A 16,129-nucleotide genomic window follows, 5' to 3' on the forward strand; every position below is an offset into this window, starting at 1 on the left:
ATAAATAAAACCTTTAAAAAAAAAGATTCTCTCTCTCCCTCTGCCCCTCATCCCACCTCTCTCTCTCTCTCTCTCAAAACAAACAAACAAACAAACAAAAAATCACTTTAAACTCTAAATTTGAAATGGTATTATAGCCATATAGTCTGTAACGTATAGTAATCTTTGGGTGATTTTTCTGAGTCATTTTTATAAGTGAAGAAACAAAGTGACCATGAAAATAACCTATGGTGCAGAAATAATTTTAAACAACAAGAAACTTGAAATATAACAGAGACCAGAGTCAGGGCTAGACAAGATGGAAGTAAATATACTAAAGGAAAAGAGTATGCTGTGGCTTCTCCCATATTTCTCTGTGACAAAATGGCAGAAACTAAATCCAAGGACAACTCAGTAGCAGTCAACAATTATCAGCTAAAGGAATAAATGGATAAGTGAATAAAAAGACTGAAATACAGGCACGAGGGGAACATAGGACCACAATGCTCAGATTGCTATAATAAGGTGAGGAGGAATATGAAAATTCCTTGCTGAAGAAAATTTTCGTATACTTGATGATATATAAAATTTCTATTATGAGCCAAGAAACCCTGCCTTGGAGAGAAACATTTATTTTGGATACCATCACTATAAATCATCTTGCAGATAAAGGAGGAAGGATGATTTTACTTATGTGTGTATATATACACATATATATACACACATACACATATATATACATATGTGTATATATATACATATACATACACACACACACATATACATTTTAAGTTCCTTCTAAAATGTGTTGGGAATAGGGAACAAGGGGTTGTATCTTGATTGCTTAAAAATATGAAACAAATTAACAAAAATAATGAAACACATCAAGGAAAAGATATTAATAGCAGAGAGAATCTTCATCCTTTTATTTTTTTAAGATATTTTATTTATTTATTTGACAGAGAGAGAGTATAAACAGGCAGAATGACAGGGAGAAGCAGGCTTCTAGCTGAGCAGAGAGCCTGACATGGACCTCAATCCCAGAGCCATGAGATCATGACCTGAGCTGAAGGTAGACAAACAACTGAGCCACCCAGGCACCTCAGAATCTTCAGTACTTTTTAAAACAGTAAGGGCTTAGTAGTGAGAAGACTGTAGCACTTAGGAAAGCAGTACTTATTCTATGCTCATGCTACTACTACCTTCTAGCTTGGGGACCTTGAGCAGATCAGCTGATTAGTCCAGGTCTAAAAATGTATGGGAAGATGAGGGCCTATGCACTTCTTCCATAAGAAAGATGGAGGGCCTATGATGACAATTCCATGGTAAGACTGGAGATTCTACAGCCACAGGTACATCTGAAATTGTGCAAGCTTTTCAAGAGTATCAGGAATTTAATATGTGTTTATGTAATATCTAGGGTAGTACTTACTGAACATAAAACTTCCACATATATGAAGAGATGTCTTTCCTAAAATTTATCTTCGGTTATTCCTTCCCAAGTTAGTGGAAGCTGAACAAATCTTAAAAATTCTTTTAGGACTGATCAATTTACTTGACTACAAAATATAAGATTTAAGAATTTAACCATTTTCTTTTAAGGTAACAATATATTTTCATTGAAACATATGACATTTAGTCATTTTAGTCTGTATGTATAAATTCACCTTAATTGAACTATTTTTTAGAAATATGGAATGGGACTATCAACCAATATTTACATAGAAATGTTTACTCTTCTAAGTTAGTGAAGGCAGAGAATGTGGAAGTCTAGCAACATAAAAGAGGTTAGTTCCACAAATCATATAATATAGGTTTGCAGCATGGAGTGGCAGAATTTTATTGCTAATAACAAAACATGCTGATTTTAAGGAGCAAGAAGACTGAATTTTCTGGTTTCTTCTGGTTCCACTATGCCCCTATCATCATATAAGCCAATCAACTGCATCCAGAAGGTGGGATAAAATGACAAATTATACTTTCGGCAGGATTCCAGAGATTCTTGGATTTTTTTCTTCCCTTTCCTTAAAATTGTACCATATAAGCTAGGTTTATTTTGAAATGTCCATGAAATATAGGTCAGATTTTTCTTAAAATTGATCCCTCTTAGAGATTAAGTGGTTTTGGACATGTTTCATAGAAGTGCATTTGTTCATTTTAATCTTGTTCATAAATTTTTCCTCTATAAAGAGCTTTAAAATTTCACTATGTTCTGACATTACTGCAAAAACATACCCAGTATGTTCATTGAAAGACAGTGGTCAATATATTAAAGAGAAATGTCTTATTTATTAATCTTAGGAAATGTTAGAAGAGAACCAGTAATAACCAGAAATTGAAATTAAAGATCATTCAGTGAAGCTGACAATTTTATCTATCAAACATTAATGACAGTTATAAATATATATATATATTGTTTTACTACTTGTAAAGCACTTTCACATGTATATTCTTTGATTTTCACATAACACTGCTAGGTAGATAATATCATTCTCTTATTACACAAAAAGTTCAGTGGTGGGAAATTACACAAAGTCACAGAGCTCTTAAATTATGTCATACTGAATGTATTTCCTAAAGTATCTCTACAGGATCAGCTACCTATATTGACATCAGAAGACATACTCAATTATAGGACTCTGTAAAATTCTGCTAACTTTTTAGTGACTTTTTATGTGTTTGTTCAGGGAACCATTTCAAAAGCAAGGAGGTGAATAAATTTAAACATGAGAAATATTCACTAAATATGATGTATTTATTGTACATCAAAAGTTTTCAATATTTTGAGCAGCAGGCATGCATCTTCAGTATTTATTTCTCCAATCTTTCTTAAATAATTGATGAAGATATAAACAAAGATTTAAATGTAAGGATGTTTATCAAAACATTATTGGTAATATATAATATTATAACACTATTCCATAGTATAACCGTAGGACTGATGGTTTTCCCAGTTATTTTTTGGATGTAAGTTTATGTATAATGTGATTAAAATTATTCTTTTTAAATTTTATTTTATTTTGTCAGTGTCCAAGATTCATTGTTTATGCACCACACCCAGTGCTCCATGCAATACGTGCCCTCCTTAATACCCACCACCAGGCTCTCCCAACCTCCATCCCCCACCCCTCCAAAACCCCGAGTTTGTTCTCAGAGTTCACAGTTTCTCATGGTTCATCTCCCCCTTTGATTTCCCCTAATTCCTTTCTCCTCTCCTTCACCCAATGTCCTCCGTGTTATTCCTTATGCTCTACAAGTGAAACCATATGATAATTGACTCTCTCTGCTTGACTTACTTCACTCAGCACAAAATTACTCTTTTTTTAAATGAAAAGAATGGTTATCTATTAAAGGTTACAAATTAAATGAATAAGTTATAGCACAGCCAACAATAGGTTGTTATGGGCTAGAAAATATACTTCATATTAAATATATTTTTCAAGGTATAGAAGAAACGTGCCTCAACATAATGAAGATCTTATATGACAAGTCCACAGCTAATATCATACTTAGTGATGAAAAGTTGAGTCTTTACCCTAAGATCAGGAAAAAGACAAGTATGTCCACTCTTCTATTAAACCTAGGACTAGAATCCCTAGTCAGAGCAGTTAGGCAAGGAAAATAAATTAAAGTTATCCAAACTAAAAAGAAGATAAACTGCCTTTGTTTGCAGATGACATTATTTTATATATAAAAAAAACTAAAAATGCCACCAAAACTTTAAGAATTAATAAACACATTCAGCGGAGTTGCAGGATACAAAAAAATTAACATACAAAAATCAGTCGTGTTTCTGTACACTATCAAAAAACTATCCAAAAAGAGATTAAGAAAATTATTCCATTTACAGCAGAATAAAAAAGAATAAAACATTTAGGAATAAATACAACCAAAGAGTGAAAGATTTATACACTAATTACTATAAGACTCTAATGAAAGAAATTAAAGAAGATACAAATAAATGAAAGCTGGTCTGTGTTCATAGATTGAAAGAATTAATATTGTCAAAATACCCATACTACCCAAAGTAATCTACAGCTTTTGTGCAATTCTTACCAAAATTCCAATTAGATTTTCAGAAAATTGAAAGCATAATGCAAAAACTTATAGGGAACCACAAGAGACCCCAAATAGTCAAAGCAATCTTGAGAAAGAATAAAGCTGGAGACACATTTCTGGTTTCACAGTATATTAGAAAGCTATGACATTCAAAGCAGTATGGTACCAAAATAAAAATAGACATGTAGATGAATAAAACAGAATAAAGAGCTCAGAAATAAGCCCACACATTATGATCAAATACTCTTTCACAAAGGCCCAAAGAGCACACAATGGGGAAAGAACAGTCTTTTTAATAGGGTTTTGGGGAAAATGAATATCCACATGTAAAAGAATAAAACTGGAACTCTACTTATATAATTTACAAATAAACTTGAAACAGATTAAAGACTTAAACACAAGACTTAAACTGGAAGACTCCTAGAAAAAAAATATAGTAAAAAATTCCCTGATACTGGTTTAGGCAATGATTTTTTAGCTATGACACTAAAACAAGCAACAAAAACAAAACTAAACAAGTGGAAATACATCAAACTAAAAAGTTTCTGTATAACAAAGGAAGGAATCAACAAATTGAAAAGGCAACTTAAGGCATGGAAGAAAATATTTTCAAACCATATACCCAATAAGGGTTAATATCCAAAATATATTTTTTAAAAAACTTCATATAACTCAAAAGCAAAAACAAACAAATTTTAAAAAACCCACAAAAAAACCCAAAAATGAAACCTAAATAACCCAATTAAAAAATGGGCAAAGGACCTGAATAAACTTTTTTTTTTTTTTTCCCAAAGAAGACATACTCATGGCTCAGGTACATGAAAAAGTACTCAACATCACTAATTATCAGAAAAATGCAACTCAAAACCACAATGAGGTACCACCTTACACCTGTTTGGAGATCTATTATGAAAAAGATGATATTATAAGTGTTGGTGAAGGTGTGGAGAAGAGAGAACTTGTATATTGTTGATGGAAATGCAAATTGGTGCAAGTGTTATGGAAAAGAGTATGGAGGCTACTCCAAAAACTAAAAATAAAACTACCAAACGATCTAGAAATCCCACTTCTGTATATATATCCAAAGGAAATAAAAACCGTACCTCAAAGACATATCTGTAGTGTCATGTTCATTGCAACACTACTGCAATAATATGCATAAAACCTGTGCCCATTAATGAATGAATAAATGAAGAAAATGTGTGTGTTTGTGAATGTATGTGTGTATGTATCATGGATTATTATTCAGTCATGGGGAAGGAAGAAAGCCTACCATTTGTGGCCACATGGTTGAATCTGGAGGACATTAAGCTAAGTGAAGTATATGTGGAATCTAAAAATGTGGAACTCGCAGAACTAGAGAGTAGAATAGTGGTTGGCAGGGTCTGGTGAAATAGGGGAGATGTTGGTAAAAAGGTACAAACTTTCAGTTACAGGATGAGTAAGTTCTAGGAATCTCATGTACAACATGGTGAGTAGAGTTAATTATACTGTATTATTAGTATTGTGTCAACATTGTATTATATACTTGTGTTCTCACAAGTATAAAAAAAGAAAATGGAAACTATGTGCGGTGACAAATGTGTTAATTAATTTGACTGTGGAAATCACTTCACAATACATGTGTATATTGAATTATTACATTACACACCTTAGTTGATCAATTTATGTGCAATTTTGTCAATCATATCTGAACAAAGCTAGAAAAAAATAGACATATTTTTAAGTTGTTTATCTCCATGAGCAGCCACAATATGGTATGGTACTCTGGTAGGATCTAAAAACTGAATTCAGAGATTCCCATTCATATCATAACTAATGACGCTTTAAAGGGTCTTAAAATGAAGTTTATTAGAAGGTTAGAGATAAGTCAAAGTTAGTACTTCACCTGATTTTCCTTCATAAATAAATTCTGCTTCCCAGAATACTACTTTGGATTCCTTTAGGAAAATCAGAGAAATGACAGAGAAGAGCTAACTTAGAGATAACAAATAAGAGAAAGTCCTGAGTTAACATCTACAGAAGCTTTCAATGTTCTTACAGCACCAGATTCTGCTAAGAGTGAATTATTTCCAAGAAGCCAAGTTTAAGCTGGTACAAAAACTGTATATTAATTACTTGAGAAAACTCCCAGTAGGGCAATGTTTAAAAATATTTCAGTGAGAATAGCATATAAATTTGTTACGAAGGTGATGATCTAGCCAAGAGGGTGTCTGATCTCCAAAGTACATTCACTAATAAAAATTTTAGGAGCATTTGGGTGAGAGAGAGAGAGTAAACTTGCAACACTGATGGGTACTCCACATTTTAGTCATGTCTACACACTTAACCAGATCAAACTTAATGGTCAATTCAGTCCAAAGCAGTTAACATGATTTAGTTGTTTATAACAAAAGTAGTACATGCATTACTAACATGTTATATTCTTGTCATGACTGTAGAAACACAATCTCTATCCCCTGAATGTTAGCAGGTATAAACATGTTTAAACCTAGAAAACACTAAAAAATTAAGAACTGTTTTTAATTATAATTATTAACTTGCAAACCCAAAACATCTTCTCCTTAACACAGTAGTATTCAAAGATGACTTTAAACCATCCCACAGAAACTTAACTGCTAAAAATTGTACTCACAAATATTCATTTTACTTAAGTGATACAAGCCCTATGTCAGTATGATTATATTACACATATTCCTCCTTTCTGATCTCACTGACAGAAGTGACTACGTCTGCTTATAAAATTTGAATATCCCCTTCACTTAGTTTAGCTCCACCAAAGAAAATTTGTCCAATATATGTTTGCTGAAGGGGAAAAAAAAAAAAAAAAAACACCTTTAGTTAGCATCTAACCACAAACAATGCTTAAAAATAGGCTGTGTCAGTGTTTGCTAGCTATCCACCCAAATGTTTTCTCTCCTTTATCAGGACACGTAGCTATCTACTGCACTTTCCAGTCTCTCTGGAAATAATTAATTGTGGCCAATATCCAATGGAAGAAGAGAGGAAATAATGTATATTACCTCAAACTGAGAAGACATATGCCCCCTTAGAAGATGCCACACCTGTAAAATGGGAATCATTTGGGTTCCTCAATTACTCCATGGAGGAAACTCACCCACCAGCCCAAAATCTATACCACAGATCTATGCAAATGAGAAATAAACTTGCATTATTTTTTTACTATTTTTATAAAAATTCATCTTCTGGTTTTTATTTTTTTATTTTTTTTTAAAGATTTTATTTTATTTATTTGACAGAGAGAGATTACAAGTAGGCAGAGAGGCAGGCAGAGAGAGAGAGGAGGAAGCAGGCTCCCTGCTGAGCAGAGAGCCCGATGCGGGACTCGATCCCAGGACCCTGAGACCATGACCTGAGCCGAAGGCAGCGGCTTAACCCACTGAGCCACCCAGGCGCCCCATCTTCTGGTTTTTAATATACAGGTGTTCAGTAGGTATTCACTGAATTAAATTAATTCTTCTTTGTTTCCTAAAAACAAATTCATCTTTAAAGCAAATTCATTTTTAAAAACTCAAAATATATTCAAACCTCCAGAAAAGTGTCAAAACCGTACAAAAATCCCAGCACCCCTTTTATCTGGAATCCCTAATTCTTAGCATTTTACCTTCGTTTGCTCTCCCTACCCACCATATAGATGTTTATCTATGTATATGAATCATACATATATGTAGATGTATACGTACAACTATATCTGTCTGTATCTACACATGGCATGCAATGCAGATTTTTTCCCCAACATAAACATGTATTTTTTCCAGCACAGTAATGTATTACTCTAAATACTCCAATAAGTACCTCTCCCAAATGAAAAGACATAATGCAACTGACATTATACAACTTCCGCAACCAGTAAGTCAACACTGATACAACACTACCATTCCAGCTAGAGTATGTTGAAAGTATTATGTACTAACTGTTTGTTCAGTTATTTGTCCAGTGTGACAAATGTTATAACCTGGTTGCCTTTTTCAACAACCTTCTCTACATCTCTCCTTTCCCTTTCCTACTTCTTTGGCTCTGGGCACACAGCAGCTGACCTCTGTCTGACACCCCCTTCCTCAGGCTTGCTCAGACCTCATTTGCTTGTCTCTATACCAAGTGAGGGAAGGAAGAAAAAGAAGGAAAAACAGGAAGAATAAGGGAAGATGGATGAATTAATTAATTTTTAATACAGTGCTACATGAAAGAAATTGTTAGCAATTAACATTTTTACAAGTTAATAGTAAAAACATCCCCCCAAGACTATCTAATATGAACACATATTTCTCTCAAAAGTCTGTCTGAATTGAAAAGGATATCTGAGAGCTCTGAAAAATCAGAGCTGGATACCTAGATTTATAGTTATCTTTGATGACCAGCATTTTGTTACCTTCCTAAATAGCAGGATAAAGCACACAAAACTGAATTCTTCATTCAGATTGAAATAAAAATCTTTCTTCTCTTGTTTCCTTGATTGTAAAATATTTTAGACTTGAGAACATTTTAATGAGAACATTAAACATTCTTTTCAGTTGTCCAGTAGCATAACTTAGATTACAAAGAAGACCTTACTTATGTGTGCAAAAACTTATCTTTTTATTTTTTTATCAAAACCAAAACACTGCTTACTTTTAAAATATATTGTAAGCCAACACGATTTTTTTTTTGTAAAGGCAAATATCATTACAAAAGAGAAAATGTTATAGGAATTGTGTAGTACACACTCAGAAACATTTTGTCTCATAGTTGTTTTCAGTAAATGCTTCATTTCTATGTAGGAGGTATGTAAGATTTCTGCTAAAAATATATTCCCTTCCTTGAATATTCAAAATAAGTGCCAAAAATTATCTCAAATGAATAAAGACGGGGCTGATTAACAATGTTTTATTTAATATAACAATAATTTAGATTTTATATAATTTCACAATGTATTCATTATGCTAAATATTCTTATAAAACTCTCATGGTCAATATACTACATATAAAATTTGATGAAGAACTTTGATAAGTTAATAGAAAAGTAACATCTGCAATACTACAACTAAATTGGGCTGAAAGGAACCAATACCATGTGAGGGTATATAAAAAAACTAATTGTGACTTATGATTATAACAGGAAGAGAACATTATTGCTTAGGGCACTGTCTCCTCAATTATACATGTGTCTCCTCCAAAACTGTGTTTGTAAGTCATTTGCTGAAACAATGACCTTATTTCCACTACAGAAATTACATTAAGGATATTTTTGAGTTCCCAATACAAGTTCATAAAGTCTGTCTTATCATGTCATGACATTGTAACTGCATTATCAGTAATACCTAGCTAACCAAGAAATACTAAGTCCATTCTCGAGATCCAGGTTTTTCTACTAGTTCTAATTGTACTCATTATCTTAGTTCTCAGCAGTGTGTTTTCTAAGTTCTCAATAGTAAGGTAAGATATGAGGAATTTGAGAGGCAGGGGAGGGGCTGTGGGCGGAAGGGAGGGAAAGATGGGACTGGAGAGGGAAACAAACTGTAAGTGACTCTTAACCTCAGGAAGTGAATTGAGGGATGCTGGAGGGAAGATGGGTGGGAGGGTGGGGTGGCTGGGTTATGGACATTGGGGAGGGTATGTGCTATGGTAGGTGCTGTGAATTGTGTAAGACTGATGATTCACAGACCTGTACCTCTGAAACAAATAATATATTATATGTTAGTTTAAAAAAAAAAAAGTCTTGAGGCTCTAGACAGGGAAAGGTGTTCCTGGGTGCTACAGAAAGGGACTGAGTCTTCATGAGCAACCCTGTGCAGAACTCATGGTCTCATTCTTGGAAGGTAATGACTGCTGCCTAAATCTCTGTGCCCTAGGTCTCTAGTAGCATTTGTCAGGGAGAAGACCATGTCTTTGATAACAAGTGATGGTGGAAAAAGAGTAGGAAGTGGTACAAACAATGGCCAACGACAACAGGAGGATAAAAGGACAATTCCAGCAGCAACCTATGTAGTAACTGACTCCTGGCCTCTAGGAAACCACCCCTGCTGTATATGGGTACACACACACACACACACACACCCATATTCATCACGCCTCAATTTAACATTTACAACTGGAAAATTTACAACTGGAACAACTGGAACATTCATCAAGCCTCAATTTAACATTTACAACTGGAACAAACTAGTTCAAAATAGTAGTTATTATTCAGTATTTCTAACTGCTTTAATCCATTATTTTATAAAACGTTTTCTGATATTAATGAATGCTATTTGTACTATACAAACTTTAAGTAATTTTTGGTATATAATGGCTATTAAATATATTGTGCAATATAATATTTATTGTCCTTTCACACCTATCTCAGGGGACACACTGATTTAATTGAGACAGCTCAGCATATCATATGGAAAAATCTCTTATAAAATAAGGTCAAAGATTAAGTAGATAGTCATTGAATTAATTTGTTTTTCTTAGAGAAGTTATTCCACAGGTCAAAACTAAAGTCACTGATAGATATGTTTCTCAACATGTTCTCTGGGTGTGAGGAGAACAAGTCGTTGATTTCCTTTGGCGGCTTTTTGCTTGTCTCAAAAGAATACATTAATAAATTCTGCACAGCTGTGATTTACTAGTGTGACAAAAATGAAGAATGTGTTCTCTGTCCACAAAGAAAACACAATATAAATCTCCTCCCCTTGCTACCCTCCCCCATCATCATTACTTAGCCTGGTGAAGTGTTTTTAATCCCAAACACTTTAAAAAGTAATGAAACACAATTGCTTCAAAATCACGCTGATTACAATTTCCCAGCATTTTGTAGATATACTGACTACTGAATTGCTTGCTCCTATGCTACGTGGCAATGGTTTCTATGGGTGAAAATGTCTTGCAAACAAGTAATTTTAATCTAGCTACCCTCATACATAGATACTGACCCTTCCAAATTGCTTCATTTGGAAAGACGAAAAGAACTCAAAAATAAAAAGGACTTGCTGTCTTAAGAAAAGCAAATCTTGGGGGCAGAGTCAAGATGGCGGAGAAGTAGCAGGCTGAGACTACTTCAGCTAGCCGGAGATCAGCTAGATAGCTTATCTAAAGATTGCAAACACCTGAAAATCCATCGGCAGATCGAAGAGAAGAAGAACAGCAATTCTGGAAACAGAAAAACAACCACTTTCTGAAAGGTAGGACCAGCGGAGAAGTGAATCCAAAGCGACGGGAAGATAGACCCCAAGGGGAGGGGCCGGCTCCCGGCAAGCGGCGGAGCAAAATCAGGACTTTTAAAAGTCTGTTCCGCTGAGGGACATCGCTCCAGAGGCTATACTGGGGCGAAGCCCACGCGGGGTCAGCGTGGCCTCAGGTCCCGCAGAGTCACAGAAGGATCGGGGGTGTCTGAGTGTCGCAGAGCTTGCGGGTATTGGAACAGGAAAGCCGGCTACAGAGACAGAGCCGACAGTAAGCTCACAGCTCGGTGTTACCTTGAACCGGTCGCAGGCTCGGTGAGCTCAGAGCGTGGCCGGAGGTCAGGCAGACGGGAGTAACTGGGCACTGTTCTCTGAGGGCGCACTGAGGAGTGGGGCCCTGGGCTCGCGGCTCCTCCGGGCCGGAGACCAGGAGGCCGCCATTTGTATTCCCATCCTCCGGAACCCTACGGAAAGCGCTCAGGGAACAAAAGCTCCTGAAAGCAAACCCGAGTGGATTACTCACCCCGGCCCCTGCTAAGGGCGGTGCAATTCTGCCTGGGGCAAAGACACTTGAGAATCACTACAACAGGCCCCTCCCCCAGAAGATCAACAAGAAATCCAGCCCAGACCAAGTTCACCTACCAAGGAGTGCAGTTTCAATACCAAGGAGAGCAGCAGAATTCCAGAGGAGGAGAAAGCAAAGCACAGACTCTTGGCTTTTTACCTGTGATTTTTTTTAGCCTTGCAGTTAATTTAATTTTTTTCTTTTTCATTTTTTTTTTCTCGCCTTCTGGTTAAATTTTTTTTTAACTTTTACCTTTTTCTTTTTTAACGTTTTTTAACTAGTTTATCTAATATATATATTTTTTCTTTTTTATATTTTTCTTTTTTGTTTTCTTTTTTTAATTCTTTTCTTTTTTTTTCTTTTTTCTTTTTTTTTTCTTTCTTCCTTTTTGAACCTCTTTTTATCCCCTTTCTACCCCCTCACGATTTGGGTTCTCTTCTAATTTGGTTAAAGCATATTTTCCTGGGGTTGTTGCCACCCTTTTAGTATTTTACTTGCTCCTTCATATACTCTTATCTGGACAAATGACAAGACAGAAAAATTCAACACAAAAAAAAGAACAAGAGGCAGTACCGAAGGCTAGGGACCTAATCAATACAGACATTGGTAATATGTCAGATCTAGAGTTCAGAATGACAATTCTCAAGGTTCTAGCCGGGCTCGAAAAAGGCATGGAAGATATTAGAGAAACCCTCTCGAGAGATATAAAAGCCCTTTCTGGAGAAATAAAAGAATTAAAATCTAACCAAGTTGAAATCAAAAAAGCTATTAATGAGGTGCAATCAAAAATGGAGGCTCTCACAGCTAGGATAAATGAGGCAGAAGAAAGAATTAATGATATAGAAGACCAAATGACAGAGAATAAAGAAGCTGAGCAAAAGAGGGACAAACAGCTACTGGACCACGAGGGGAGAATTCGAGAGATAAGTGACACCATAAGACGAAACAACATTAGAATAATTGGGATTCCAGAAGAAGAAGAAAGAGAGAGGGGAGCAGAAGGTATACTGGAGAGAATTATTGGGGAGAATTTCCCCAATATGGCAAAGGGAACGAGCATCAAAATTCAGGAGGTTCAGAGAATGCCCCTCAAAATCAATAAGAATAGGCCCACACCCCATCACCTAATAGTAAAATTTACAAGTCTCAGTGACAAAGAGAAAATCCTGAAAGCAGCCCGGGAAAAGAAGTCTGTAAAATACAATGGTAAAAATATTAGATTGGCAGCTGACTTATCCACAGAGACCTGGCAGGCCAGAAAGAGCTGGCATGATATTTTCAGAGCACTAAATGAGAAAAACATGCAGCCATGAATACTATATCCAGCTAAGCTATCATTGAAAATAGAAGGAGAGATTCAAAGCTTCCAGGACAAACAAAAACTGAAAGAATTTGCAAACACCAAACCAGCTCTACAGGAAATATTGAAAGGGGTCCTCTAAGCAAAGAGAGAGCCTACAAGTGGTAGATCAGAAAGGAACAGAGACCATATACAGTAACAGTCCCCTTACAGGCAATACAATGGCACTAAATTCATATCTCTCAATAGTTACCCTGAATGTGAATGGGCTAAATGCCCCTGTCAAAAGACACAGGGTATCAGAATGGATAAAAAAACAAAACCCATCTATATGTTGCCTCCAAGAAACACATTTTAAGCCCGAAGACACCTCCAGATTTAAAGTGAGGGGGTGGAAAAGAATTTACCATGCTAATGGACATCAGAAGAAAGCAGGAGTGGCAATCCTTATATCAGATCAATTAGATTTTAAGCCAAAGATTAGAGTAAAAGATGAGGAAGGACACTATATCATACTCAAAGGTTCTGTCCAACAAGAAGATTTAACAATTTTAAATATCTATGCCCCCAACGTGGGAGCAGCCAACTATATAAACCAATTAATAACAAAATCAAAGAAACACATCAACAATAATACAATAATAGTAGGGGACTTTAACACTCCCCCCACTGAAATGGACAGATCATCCAAGCAAAAGATCAGCAAGGAAATAAAGGCCTTAAACGACACACTGGACCAGATGGACATCACAGATATATTCAGAACATTTCATCCCAAAGCAACAGAATACACATTCTTCTCTAGTGCACATGGAACATTCTCCAGAATAGAGCACATCCTCGGTCCTAAATCAGAACTCAATCGGTATCAAAAGATTGGGATCATTCCCTGCATATTTTCAGACCACAATGCTCTAAAGCTAGAACTCAACCACAAAAGGAAGTTTGGAAAGAACCCAAATACATGGAGACTAAACAGCATCCTTCTAAAGAATGAATGGGTCAACCGGGAAATTAAAGAAGAATTGAAAAAAATCATGGAAACAAATGATAATGAAAATACAACGGTTCAAAATCTGTGGGACACAACAAAGGCAGTCCTGAGAAGAAAATATAGAGCAGTACAAGCCTTTCTCAAGAAACAAGAAAGGTTTCAGGTACATAACCTAACCCTACACCTAAAGGAGCTGGAGAAAGAACAAGAAAGAAACCCTAAGCCAAGCAGGAGAAGAGAAATCATAAAGATCAGAGCAGAAATCAATGAAACAGAAACCAAAAAGACAATAGAGCAAATCAACGAAACTAGGAGCTGGTTCTTTGAAAGAATTAATAAAATTGATAAACCCCTGGCCAGACTTATCAAAAAGAAAAGAGAAATGACCCAAATAAATAAAATCATGAATGAAAGAGGAGAGATCACAACTAACACCAAAGAAATACGAACTATTATAAGAACATACTATGAGCAACTCTACGCCAAAAAAATTGACAATCTGGAAGAAATGGATGCATTCCTAGAAACATATAAACTACCACAACTGAACCAGGAAGAAGTAGAAAGCCTGAACAGACCCATAATCAGTAAGGAGATTGAAACAGTCATTAAAAATCTCCAAACAAAAAAAAGCCCAGGGCCAGACGGCTTCCCGGGGGAATTCTACCAAACATTTAAAGAAGAACTAATTCCTATTCTCCTGAAACTGTTCCAAAAAATAGAAATGGAAGGAAAACTTCCAAACTCATTTTATGAGGCCAGCATCACCTTGATCCCAAAACCAGACAAGGATCCCACCAAAAAAGAGAGCTATATCCTTGATGAACACAGATGCGAAAATACTCAACAAAATACTAGCCAATAGGATTCAGCAGTACATTAAAAGGATTATTCACCACGACCAAGTGGGATTTATTCCAGGGCTGCAAGGTTGGTTCAACATCCGCAAATCAGTCAATGTGATACAACACATCAATAAAAGTAAGAACAAGAACCATATGATACTCTCAATAGATGCTGAAAAAGCATTTGACAAAGTACAACATCCCTTCCTGATCAAAACTCTTCAAAGTGTAGGGATAGAGGGCACATACCTCAATATCATCAAAGCCATCTATGAAAAACCCACTGCAAATATCATTCTCAATGGAGAAAAACTGAAAGCTTTTCCGCTAAGGTCAGGAACACGGCAGGGATGTCCATTATCACCACTGCTATTCAACATAGTACTAGAGGTCCTAGCCTCAGCAATCAGACAACAAAAGGAAATTAAAGGCATTCAAATCAGCAAAGAAGAAGTCAAATTATCACTCTTCGCAGATGATATGATACTATATGTGGAAAACCCAAAAGACTCCACTCCAAAACTGCTAGAACTTATACAGGAATTCAGTAAAGTGTCAGGATATAAAATCAATGCACAGAAATCAGTTGCATTTCTTTACACCAACAGCAAGACAGAAGAAAGAGAAATGAAGGAGTCAATTCCATTTACAATTGCACCCAAAACCATAAGATACCTAGGAATAAACCTAACCAAAGAGGCACAGAATCTATACTCAGAAAACTATAAAGTACTCATGAAAGAAATTGAGGAAGACACAAAGAAATGGAAAAATGTTCCATGCTCCTTGATTGGAAGAATAAATATTGTGAAAATGTCTATGCTACCTAAAGCAATCTACACATTTAATGCAATTCCTATCAAAGTACCATCCATCTTTTTCAAAGAAATGGAACAAATAATTCTAAAATTTATATGGAACCAGAAAAGACCTCGAATAGCCAAAGGGATATTGAAAAAGAAAGCCAACGTTGGTTGCATCACAATTCCGGACTTCAAGCTCTATTACAAAGCTGTCATCATCAAGACAGCATGGTACTGGCACAAAAACAGACACATAGATCAATGGAATAGAATAGAGAGCCCAGAAATAGACCCTCAACTCTACAGTCAACTAATCTTCGACAAAGCAGGAAAGAATGTCCAATGGAAAAAAGACAGCCTCTTCAATAAATGGTGCTGGGAAAATTGGACAGCCACATGCAGAAAAATGAAATTGGACCAT

At 35.6% G+C, this 16,129-nt stretch overlaps 1 protein-coding gene across 4 annotated transcripts in view; it reads right to left on the minus strand.

Moving 5' to 3' along the window:
• The window catches only part of SNCA (synuclein alpha), a 161,506-nt gene that overhangs the window by 82,987 nt on the left and 62,390 nt on the right, over positions 1-16,129 (minus strand). The window lies entirely within an intron of this gene.

This window comes from Mustela nigripes, chromosome 1 (genome assembly GCF_022355385.1).
Source record: "Mustela nigripes isolate SB6536 chromosome 1, MUSNIG.SB6536, whole genome shotgun sequence".
Lineage (NCBI taxonomy): Eukaryota > Metazoa > Chordata > Mammalia > Carnivora > Mustelidae > Mustela > Mustela nigripes.